A 13,758-nucleotide genomic window follows, 5' to 3' on the forward strand; every position below is an offset into this window, starting at 1 on the left:
TTTCAAGTTGTCTTTGCGTCTAAATGCTCGGTCGCCAATTTTTCTATCCAAATTGTACTACCAATTTTCTATTGGATTCAAGTTCCGACTTTGAGATGGCCACTCCAAAAAATTGATGTTATTTATGTCAATGTATACCTTCGTTTTCTTAGCGGTATGTTTTGGATTGTTATCCTGTTGGAGTATGAAATCGTTTCCCATTCTCAATTTTTAACTATATGGTTGCAAGTTTGCTTTGAGAATTTCACAATACATTGAAGCATCCATTTTGTCATCAATAAATGTAAATGTCCCCACTTCTTTTCAACTCATACTACCCCAAACCATCACATTTCCTCCTTCATGCATTACACTACCTCTTACCTTTAACAACTCAATTTATAAGTTTCTTCTTTTTTTTGCCAAACTATTTGGACCCCATCCGATGAGACGAGATTGCATTTTGACTCATCTGTCCACAAAATTTTTTTCCAATATGATATCAGCATTTTTAAGCACTTTGATGCAAATTCTAATCGACATTTCATTTGTTTAGAAGTTAAAAAGGTTTATTTTGAACCACTCTACCTCTATATCCTTGTTCTCTTATACAATTTCTGATTGTTTGAGGAGTCACTGTGATGTTATGATCTTTGTGAATTTTTAAAACTAATTTAGCTGCCGAAACAAATCTATTTTTCTTCACATTAATGATGACATTAATGATATTTCGATCAATTACACTAGTGGTCTTGCGTTTTCGTCCTCTACAGCCACAATAGCAACGGTTCCAATCAGATTATGCTTCTTAACAATTGAGAAAATGAAGTTATGCTTTGACAAAAATAACATCAGTGTTTTAGAATGGCCATCTCAAGGTCTTTTAAGGTCTGGACTTGAATCCAATAAAAAATTAGTGGTATATTTTGGATAGAAAAATTATTGGGACTCAAAAGAAGTGAAATTTTTATAAAATTTCACTTCTTTTGAGTCCCAACATAATATGATTTTGAAGAACTTTTTTTTTCAAAATATTCGGGACCTGTCTGATGTTTAAGGGTTTTGAGCGGCCCCTAAAAGTTTTTTTTATTCAAAAATTTTTTTAATTTAGTAATAATTTATTACATAGAACACATTTAGCGTGGCAGCAGACAATTTCAAAAAAATTATTTTTAGAATCTCCCTAATGTATATATATATATATATATATATATATATATTTTTTTTTTTTTTTTTTTTTTTTTGTTTTTTTGTTATTCACCTCCTCAAGGCCATGAAGGCCACTACAGATGAGGAGGCTACTCAATAGTGGTTATAACCCTCTCTCAACTCTATAACTCCGAAACACGAACCTCGACGAACAAGGCCGCTGCGCGGAGAAACAAGTTGAGCGCGGTACTACCAGGGACGTGGTGGGGATTGAACTCGGAACCTCTCGCTTCTGAAGCGAGCGCTTTACCACTACACCACTACCGCATATATATATATATATATACATATATATATATATATATATATATATATATATATATATATATATATATATATATATATATATATATATATATATATTAGTAGAAAATCACTTAACAAAAATTTTTTCCATTTAACGCTGTGTTTCATCAACAAAGATTCATCATATATATATATATATATTTATATATACATTTATATATATATATATATATATATATATATATATATATATATATATATATATACATATATATATATATATATATATATATATATATATATATATATATATATATATATATATATATATATATATATATATATATATATATATATATATATATATACACATATATATATATATATACATATATATATATATATATATATATATATATATATATATATATATATATATATATAAATATATATATATATATATATATATATATATATATATATATATATATATATATATATATATATATGCATAATAATTTCCACTTTTTAGTATGATAAAAAATTATATTTTTTGCAAATGTTTTGCTAAATTTTATTTTGGTCTTTAGTTTTTACAAAGAGTTTGTCATGAGTTTAAGCCGCTCATTTTTTTTAAAGCTTCACAAGCTTTACTTTTTTCTTTTGTGAGACTGTCTGTAAATGTTTTTGTTTCTCATTATGTTTTTTTTTGCTTATTATTGTTTATTATTATTATTTACATTAGTGTTAATATATTAAAAAAATTATTTTGTATTTTTATTTTGTTTGTTTATAGTTTTGTTTGTTTATTTTATATTGTTTTAATAATATCTAAAAATTGAATTATAATAAATGTGTAAACTTACATTGTTGCTTATGTTTAGATTACAAGAAATAAGTAAATAAATTTGATGAAACTTTTGTGTGAACTTACGTTATTGCTTATGTTTAGATTACAAGAAATAAGTAAACAAATTTGATGAAGTGTATAAAAATGGAAAAAGGTACCAAAATCTTAAATGGACATTTTTATTTTAAACCTCTTCAACAAGGAGTTGATAGAACTAAAGCTATTTGTAAACACTGCAAAGCTGAATCATCGGAGTACTTCAAGTCTGAAGTATCACTTAAATGCAATGCACACCGTTAATGCCAGCAAATCACCCACCCAAATAGTGGAGGAAGGCTTCTGCAGACTACATTGGATGCAGCACATGTGAAAACCTCTGCCAAGACGCACCATCACAAGAAAAATAAATGAACTGTAAGAACAGGAGAGAGCTATATAGGCAATGACTTTACAACGTGCACAAACTGTTGCCCTCACTGGAGACTACTGGAAAATGCTGAGTAACCATATTTACCTCAAAGTTACTGTGCATTACATTAATGAGCTGCATTCACATGTTCTGACAGTAATGAAGACACAAGAAAGACATATTGCTGAAACATGCGCAGAACATTTTATTCATATTGTGCAGCAGTGGGATATTTCAAATAAGGTCAGCACACTTAGTACAGATAGTGCAAGAAATATGGTTGCTGCTGCAAGACATTTGCTTTTTGAACACATTCCCAGTGTCACGCACAGTCTATCTGTCACAGTATCTCTGCACAACAGCAGATTTGACAATACCCTGGCCAAATACAGAAAGATGGTGGGCTTTTTGAAACATAGTCCAGAAAGTGCTACAGAATTATAAAAAAAATCAAATTGAACTTAGAAAAAAAGGAGTTGTTTATAAAAGACATTCCAACCAAATGGAATTCGACTCCATCGAATTGGACATTTAAAAAGTGTTTTCAAAAATTAACAGCCACTGAGAAATGTCCTCAGCACACACAACACGAAGATTGCTATGGCAACATCAGCTATAGTGGACAAATTACAGAGGTTGGAAAAGTTACTGGAGCCCTGCAGGTGTATTTTAAGCCATATATTTCTCATCAACTGGTCTGATTGCATGCAAGAGAGAACTAATGTGTCTGTATGTGTGTGTAAGCATGAATATGAGAACATTTTTTGTGTGTATAAATAAATGCAAAACGTTTGAGTGAAATGGGTTTGATTTTTTTGCAGGTATGTGACTGATATTCTAGGTGGAGAAATATATGTTTCATGCTCTGTGTTTCTACCTGCTTTTCGCCATCTCTCTCCGGTGATGAAGAACTCAGTTGCAACAGCATTGGACCCCGGATTCAAAGACCTTAAGTGTATACCAAGAGTTATGAAAGGCGAAGTGTGGGCCTCAGTCACTAACATACTCAAAGGAAGAAGGGTTATTGCTGATTAATCCATGGAAACAACAATATCAAAGCCATCAAAAGGAAAGTTTGCTCTATTGATTGCTTCATCAGAGTCTGATTCTAAACACAAGGAATACTCAATTGAAAACAATGTGTGTCAATACAGAGCAGAGCCCACCATCAGTACAGATGCCTGTTCATTACAGTGGTGGTCTAAACATGAAGGCTCACACAGCAGGCTGGCCTCAATTCACAGAATTACTTGACATCACCTGCAACATTCTCTACCTTGCAAAAGATTGTTTTGTCTTGGTGGTCATATTGTACAAAAAAAGAGTTTCTTTATCATCTGAAAATGTGGATGGCTTCGTTTGTCTCATCAACTGGTTTGGTGCAAATGAGTAAGTATAAAGTTGGAAGAATAAAATTGTTTAAAGATTTGACAAACGTTATTTTACTTTTGAATTTTTTTCATTTCTGCAATTAACATGCACTTTTTTTAAAACTGCTCATACATATGTTATTGCACTTTTGTTCATACATATGTTATTGCACTTTTGTTCAGCCGAACTTTGAAAGAATAAATTTACACAATACACAACTTTTGGTTTTATTATTGAATTTTTTGCACTTCTGGGATTAATCATAATTAATCGCAAAAAATCATACGATCAATTGCAATTAAAATATTTATTTGTTGCCCAGCACTAATATAAACCTCATCATAATAATCATGACCATGATCATGATCATCATTATAAATATCCAATAATTAGTTCGACTAAAGCGAATTCTTGAAAATCTAATTTTTGCTGATATTAGATCTTAGTTCAAGTTTTTCTTTATTCAATGCTAAAAAATAAACCTTAAATATACACCATTATACTAATCAAAGCATGAAAAATGTTTCAATGAAATAAGTTACGTGTATGTATATATATATATATATATATATATATATATATATATATATATATATATATATATATATATATATATATATATACATATATATATATATATACATATATATATACATATATACATATATATATATATATATATATATATATATATATATATATATATATATATATATATATATATATATATATATATATATATATATATATATATATATATATGTATATATATACACGTAACTTATTTCATTGAGAGAGAGAGTGTTTAATAAATGCCAGTAATTGATAAATAGTATGCATAAATTTATGAAATATACTTTTTGCTAGCAGGGAAAAATCAGGTTTAATTTGGGCAAGATTTTACTCTGGATTTTTATTAAGTCTAACATTATTAATAAACATACAATTTTAAATTAAATTAAAAATTATTACTAATAAACATAAAATTTTTATCTTTTTGATTTTTTCAAAAAACTCAAGTTATTTTTTGGATTGATTACAAGATTAAGATTATTGTGGTTACAACTTTCTTTAAGAAGAAAATAAAGATCATCTTCCTTTTTATGCTAAAAATTAACTCTTTAAAAATCAAATAATAATTAAATTTGATGATTAACTTTCTAATGGCTAAATGTGTTAGTTTCAAAGTATTTTCATCATTTGCAATGCTCAGTTATGGACATTTGGAATTATATACTTCCAGGATGATATATACACTCATCAGATCAACACCAATCTTATTATACTAGGCACTGTTTTTTTTTTTTGAAATAAACAATATGGTTCGGGTCTAGACGCAGACCTGCCCCAGACCATTCTAGTAAATCGGTTATGGATACAGGTTGGGTTTGTTGATACCCATTCTAAACCCAGACCTGTATATCCAAGTTGGGTGTGGTTCAGGTCCACTCATACAAGACCCATTAACAACCCTAGTCTTACATTTTGTTAAATAAGATCCAATCCAAAGTTTAAGTTATCAATTAAGTTAGCAACACATCTAACGCAAACCATGAAAAATGTATTACAGTTAAAAACAAAAAAACTGTTAAAAAAACCTGTTGATAGCCAGAGATTATTCACAAGATTAAGTTTGCATAAGGAGATAATTAGGTGATGTATAGAAATGAGAAAGCAAGTAATTTTCAGTAATAAAAGTAACTTTTATTACTGAAGAAATAATTAGATAAAGCAAAGTTCTTATTTTACTATTACTATCTTTTTTAAATATTATTTACCTCCTCAAGGCCAAGAAGCCCACTACAGTTGAGGAAACTACTTTATTGTGGTAACAACCCCCTTTCAACTCCGAAACACGAACCTTGACGAACAAGATTGCTGCATGGAGAAATAAGTTGAGCGCAATACTGGGATCGAACTTGGAGCTTCTCGCTTATGAAGAGAAGAGAATATCACGCTTTCATCAGTAGACACACACAAGGATGCACATGGATGTAAGAAAACAGAGTAGATTTATTGTCTTTGCCAGCACCACATTTGAAATCAATCAAATCTTTTTGGACTTGGATGAACAAAAAATTAATCAAGGTCAAAATAAGATCCAAAAAGAGCCAAAATTAAGAATTAGATACCATCTGGAAAAGAGTTCTAATTGAAATTTGCAACTGACAAATTTCAATTAAATCAAGAACTCTACTCATTTTTAACTCTAACTTTATCTACTAGCATGTAGTAGATAAAGTAGCTTGCAAAAAAGCATTTGAGGGATATTTCAAATACTAGTTTTGATGTTTATTTTTGTGATCAACCAATTTTGATATATTGAAGATTTTTATTGATAATTTTTGTTATCATGTTTTTCTATACAATTGTATGTTTTAATATTTCATCCAAGATTAGGGTTGCTATTCTCTTTTTTTCCGTAGGAGAGCATGGCACTAAACAAATTTAAATTGAAATTTTAATTGGATTCTTCTATGAAAAAAAGAGGAGAATGGGAACCCTATCCAAGATGCATGATTTATTAAAAAAAAATTTTTTTTCAACAAATAAAAAAAATTTTGTTTAACAGCTTCTGTAGTTTCTATTTTATGACACTTTTATGACACTTTATATTAGCTTTAAGTAACAAAATCACAGCTTTCAAAAAAACTTTTTGAATGTATATATATATATATATATACATATATATATATATATATATATATATATATATATATATATATATATATATATATATATATATATATATATCTTGATACATTTTTGAATGTATATATATCTTTAAATTAGCTTAAAATTACCCAATATACACATAATACTAGAATTAAAAAAATTTTCGAAAAAACTTTTTTTTTGGGGTAGCTCAAGACCCATAAACATCAGGCAGGTTCCTATAATTATCAAAAAAAAAGTTCTTAAAAAGTATATCATGTTGGGTCTCAAAGGAAGCAAAATTATATAAAAACTTCAAAAATAATCATCATTTCATAAAAAATATTTAGAAAAAAAAATTATAATGAAATTTTTTTGTAAAAATGCACATTCTTAGTTTTTGGTTTAAAAAGGTTTCCAATAAAATCTAAAAGTGAAAAGCCAATGAAATCTAAAATAATAATTTTTTTATAAAATGATTTTTGAAGTTTTTATATAATTTTAAAACCCAACACAATATTCTTTTGACGAACTATTTTTTAAATAATTGTAGGGCTCCATTTGATGTTTAAGGGTCTTGAGCTACCCCTTAAAATATTTTTTTTTTGAAATATATATATATATATATATATATATATATATATATATGTATATATATATATATATATATATATATATATATATATATATATACATATATACAGTATCGGACAAAACGAGTGCAACCAAATAATGCTAATTTAGTTTCTTTATATAAAAGTGCTGCATTTTTTCAATTTAGAGAAATAACTATGTAACTGTTTAGAATCAAAGTTCTTCAAGTTTTATTCATCACAAAGTTCATTATTTGTACACGAAAAGTAATAAATTAATCGAAAGTATTAAAAAAAGTTGATTTTCTTCTGGACAAAACAAGTGCAACTCAACAAAATGTTGACCAAGCTGTATTTCGCTATCAATATTTTGTGGCGAATCCTTTGTTGTCGATCACAGCCTTGCATCTTCGAGGCATAGATTCAATCACATGATCAATGGAACTTTGTGGAAATGCTGCCCAGGCCTTTTGGATTTGTTCAAACAGTTGATCCTTATTACGAACACCTTCACGATTAATTCTGCGGTTGACGATCTCCCACAGGTTTTCGATAGGGTTGAGATCCGGAGATTGAGGCGGACAACCCATCACCGATAGGTGGTTATCTTGAAACCACTGCTTGACTACTTTTGCAGTGTGTTTCGGATCGTTGTCTTGCTGAAAAACCCATTTAATTGGCATATTCCATTCCACATGAGGTAACATAGCATCTTTCAAGATACTTTTATACATGAAACGGTCCATTATTCCATCGTTTCGATGTATTGGACCTAGACCATTAGCAGAAAAACACCCCCAGACCATTACATTGCCTCCACCATGCTTCACAGTCTTGTGGCAGTAACGTAAATCGAGGCGTTCGACGTACACGGCAAATGCCATCGCTCCCAATGATGTTGAACTTCGATTCATCCCTGAACAGGACAGTTCCCCATTTCTGCACATTCCAGTCAATATGAGATGTAGCAAACAGGAGTCTTTTCTTTTGGTTTTTTAGTGAAATCAGCGGTTTCTTTGCAGGGCGTCGAGAAAACAATCTAACTTCAACAGCACGTCGTCTGATTGTTCGGGCCGATACAGGCAGCTCTAACTGCTTTTGTATCTCGACTGATGATATCCAGGAATCCTTCTTGATGGATCTGACGATCATAGAATCCTCTCTAGATGTGGTGGAACGCGGTCTTCCACCTTTGTTATCTGTTTCCAACTTTGGAACATAGTCTTAATACGGTCCATTTTTTCACGCAATATTTATCACAAATACTTTTTTGTGACATTCCACTTACGTAATCGCCAATAGTTTTCTTTCTTAGTTCCAATCCAAGACTGTCGGGAGCCATTTTTGCACTTGAAGTCATAAAAATAATAAAAATAAATAATCATGCTTCTCAAGGCTTACAGTGTTACATTTACCTTGTGATGATACAATAATGCTCTGTGGAACACAACGTCTTGGTTGGATGCGGACTGTATTGATGTAATGAAACACTTGTTGTATTTCACTTCTTGTATTGATGTTCTTTGATAAAACACTTTGATAAAACTCACTTCGATAAACTGTCTTGATAATACTGACTGATTGACTTCCATATACTGACTGAATTACATGTCGATTTACATGCCTCTGTGTAGCAATGTGTGAACCTGTTCTGGAAGATTCTAGATGCTTCTTTTCGATGCTTCTGGAAGCTTCTGGATGCGCCTGGATGCTTCTGAATGTTTCTGAATATTTATGGATGCTACTGGATGCTTCCAGATGCTTCTTCTGGAAACTTATGCATGCTTCTGGAAACTTCTGGATACTTCCTTTAATTATTAAAAAACTTCCGTGACGTTGACACGGACCAGACTTAAGAAAATGAAACAAACCAAAAAAGTTGCACTTGTTTTGTCCGCTGCAAAATGGCACTTGTCAACGAAATTCTGCCTGTGTGCTGTCACCTGTCAGCTGATTGCTCATCAGCTCCTGAACTGTTTGCTGTGGTAGTATAGTTCGTTTCGTTTTTAAGACATGTAAAATTAGGAACATTTTTTAGCATTGATCGATGTTGGTTGCAAATGTTTTGTCCAATACTGTATATATATATATATATATATATTATGTTAGTGTATTCTACAAATAGATTGCTCAATGTTCTTAAAGAACAGAGCAATAATAAATTAGTAAAAACACTTATCTAATTTTTACTTGTCTTTAACAACTTGTTTCGCCAGCAGGCTCATCAGGAAGAATGTCTAAACATCAAAAAGTTCAAGTTACAGAAAAATTATTTCACAGGAAGTTGGGAATTGATATAATTAGTTGTGTAATAACTGTAGTATTTTGCAACTAGGAAATTACATCAACTACATTAGATAATTAAAAAATCATGAAAAGAATTTTTTAGAACTAGGATAATTTAGACTGGTCATTTGTTTTTATAATTTTTTAAAAGAAACTTATTTTCATGTCTGTATTTAGAAATTAATTCAGATTTTTTATTCAGTAAATTTTCTTGATCTAAATGAGTAATAATCTCAAATTTTTCTTATAAACATAGTATACATTTTTTGGAAATGTTATTATAACACCAGCGCAAGCGTTTATCACGTTAAAAGATCATAAACCAAATTTTCAAAATAAACTCCCCTAAAGGCTACTAATATCTTCAAAAAGTGAACTAGGGCACATTAGTAAAATTAAATTAGACAAAATAAATAATATCATTCAAAAAAAATTAAATTTGCAACAGTGGAAAAACACCACTGATGTTATAAATTGGTTTTCAAAAATTAGTAATAAAAATGATGTACATTTATACAATTTGAAATAGATTTTTACCCCTCAATTACAGCCAAAATTTTAGATAAAACAATAGAATTTGGAAAAATCCACACTGAAATTACAGACGAGACTATTCGTCCAACTAAACATTGCAGAAAAACATGACTCTATTTTAATAACGAGACGTGGAAGAAAAAAACAACGCATGAATGCTTTGATGTAACAATGGTAAGTTACGACGGAGCAGAAATTTGCAAATTTGTAGACTTATGTATTTTAAATTCTCTAGCTAAAATAGTTCTTTTTAATCAATTAGGCTTGTATCGCGATGATGGTTTAATTATAATGCAAAAAAAATCAGGGCCTCAAATTGACAAAATAAGAAAAAATATTATACAAATTTTCAAAAATATTGGCTTCCAAATTGAAATAAACATTAATTTAAAAATTGTGAATTTTCTTGATGTCACATTTAACCTCTTGGAAAATTCTTTTAGGCCTTATAAAAAACCTAATGATGAATTACCGTATATTAATATAAATTCAAATCATCCCCCTCAAATTTTAAAACAAATTCCTATTTTTATTAACAACAGACTAAATCAAAACTCTTCTAATGAAAATATTTTTAACTCTTCCAAACCTGTGTATAAAGATGCCCTTAAAAAAAGTGGATTTAAAAATTTTGAGCTAAAATTTGAAACAAAAATTGCAAAAAAGCGAAATAGAAATATAATTTGGTTCAACCCTCCGTACAGCAAAAATGTTTCAACAAATATTGGAAAAGCCTTTTTAAAATTAGTTGACATTTCCCTCCCTCTAATAAATTGCACAAAATTCTTAACAAACACTATTAATGTAAGCTATAGCTGTACAAAAAATGTTGAAAGAATTATAAAAGGCCATAATTTTGCATTGATTAATAAAATTGCATTTCCCAAAGAAAAAAAAACTTAAAATTGTAATTGCAATCAAAAAATTGACTGCCCTATGAATGGCAAATGCTTGTCAAAAAATATTATTTACTAATGCATTGTTTCCTCGCAAAACAACCCTGATAAACAATATATTGGCTTAACCGAGGGCAAATGGAAAAAACATTATACCAACCACAAACAATCTTTTAAACATAAAAAATAATCAAAAGAGACTATGCTATCAAAATATATTTGGCTTCTGAAAGAAAAAAATATTAATTTTAAATTAAACTGGTCTATTCCAAAAATTGCACCTGCCTATAATAACATTTCCAAAAAATGTAAACTATGTTTATAAGAAAAATTTGAGATTATTACTCATTTAGGTCTAGAAAATTTACTAAATAAAAAATCTGAATTCATTTCTAAATGCAGACATGAAAATAAGTTTCTTTTAAAAAATTATAAAAACAAATATTCTAAAGAATTCTTTTCATGATTTTTTAATTATCTAATGTAGTTGATGCAACTTCCTGTTTGCAAAATACTACAGTTATTACATAATTAATTATAACAATTCCCAACTTCCTGTGAAATAATTTTCCTATAATTTGAACTTTTTGATGTTTAGACATTCTTCCTGATGAACTTACTGATGGAGAAACATGATGTTGAAAATAAAAGTTAGATAAGTGTTTTTACTAATTTATATATATATATATATATATATATATATATATATATATATATATATATATATATATATATATATATATATATATATATATATATATATGTAATATATATATATATATATATATATATATGTAAATTATGTTAGTGTAATTTACAAATAGAGTGCTCAATGTTCTTAAAGAACAGAGCAATAATAATTTAGTAAAAAACACTTATCTAACTTTTATCTTCTACTTGAAGTTTCACCATTGCTGGATCATCAGGAAGAGTACTCCTGATGGACTCTTCCTGAAACTTCAAGTAGAAGATATAAGTTAGATAAGTGTTTTTTACTAATTTATATATATATATATATATATATATATATATATATATATATATATATATATATATATATATATATATATATATATATATATATATATATGTATATATATATATATATATATATATATATATATATATATATATATATATATATATATATATATATATATATATATATATATATATATATATATATATATATATATATAGGGTTATTACTTATTTGTGAAACCATGTTTCTAGATCATAAACTAATGAATATTTGCACAAAAGTAACATTAATTTTCTTGTTGAAAAAGGTCACCCACAAACCAAAAATTAGAATTTACCATATATGCGTAAGAATAAAAATTCAAACAATTTTATGATGTTATTTTCTAATTCTAATACTTTTAATTTTAGAGTTATGTAGTTTTTAAGCATTTAACAATATAGATAGATAGAGGTTCTCCTTTTTTTTAAGATGTCAAAAAGACCTTGAAAACATTTGATTGCACATTCTGCACACTAGGAATTTCCAGTCTTGATGGTTCCTGATTCCAAAACTTTTTCACAAAGTTTAACGCTTTTTTGTAATTGTGGAAGCTGCTACATAGCTTCTGATTATCATCTGCATTGTAAATTTGGTTAGCAAACCAATGGTCTGCCCATCTGTAAGAGATGAATTTACAAATGTTTAGTAGTGTCTTATCTCTCTGGTAGAAGAATAAATGCCAAAAGTATTGCTTAGAAATTCCATTTTCCATTAATTAATTTAGGTATTTTGTGAAACTTCACTTTAAGAAATGCTCCAGATTCTTCAAAAAAGCGAAATTTAATCCAATTTAAATGAAATAAAAATTTCATATCATCACCCCATTCTGCTGTTTCAGTAATCACCTCTTTACCATTCTTGAAATTCTTCCGAGCTGTTCATAGTTCTTTACAAGTTCTTGGATGAACATGTTGTTTCCTCCAAGTTCATCCATTACTACACATAGGACTCAGTAAAGAACACGACAACCAATGAATTGTAGTCTTTCTAGTTTCTTTTCAATAAAATGCCTTTGTAACCAACTGAAAATCCCATTCCTTCGTCCAATATTTACACTCGCAGTGTCCACTAAAATCATCTTTAAACTCCATAAATTTTATTCATTGAGAATAGCTGTAATACCTTTAGCAACAGTATCTGCTTTTCAGTCTGGTAGATCTAATGCTAATAACTTAACTTCTCTTTGTTTATTCTTCAACACTAACACTTGATATTCTTACATTATTTATACCATTATTTCTCAATTTGTTTTATGCATGTCTCCTTTTGATGGATTCTCCCAGGAACAGATAGCAACCAACAATTTGGATTTTGAGAGTTATCCTGCTGTTATCTTCCGGTGATTGCTCTTCTAATGGAACACTTCTTTTCCTATGTGACTCATAAAATTGTACAAGATTCTTCATCCGGATTGTCTTGTTTCTTTCAGCAGTGGAAGTGCTTTTCTTATAGGATACTATGATTAAAGATAACACTTAAATATATTTCTGAAAAGCAATAATAATAAATATAAGTGCTATTGCATTTCTGGCAAATTCATATATAATTATTAGGGTTGTTCAATCAGGCAGCTTATATAGTGTAAATCTTGCTAATTTCCATAAACTTCTAGAAGACTCCAGAAAATTTGAGAAAGTTTCAAAGATTTCTTAAAACATCCAGAACAGTCCAAAAGATTCTAGAAAGTTCCATAATGTATAAGAAAA

At 28.6% G+C, this 13,758-nt stretch overlaps 1 protein-coding gene across 3 annotated transcripts in view; it reads right to left on the reverse strand.

Annotated features, from left to right (window-relative positions):
- The window catches only part of LOC136072146 (uncharacterized), a 64,151-nt gene that overhangs the window by 28,450 nt on the left and 21,943 nt on the right, over nt 1-13,758 (reverse strand). The window lies entirely within an intron of this gene.

Source organism: Hydra vulgaris, chromosome 15 (genome assembly GCF_038396675.1).
Source record: "Hydra vulgaris chromosome 15, alternate assembly HydraT2T_AEP".
Lineage (NCBI taxonomy): Eukaryota > Metazoa > Cnidaria > Hydrozoa > Anthoathecata > Hydridae > Hydra > Hydra vulgaris.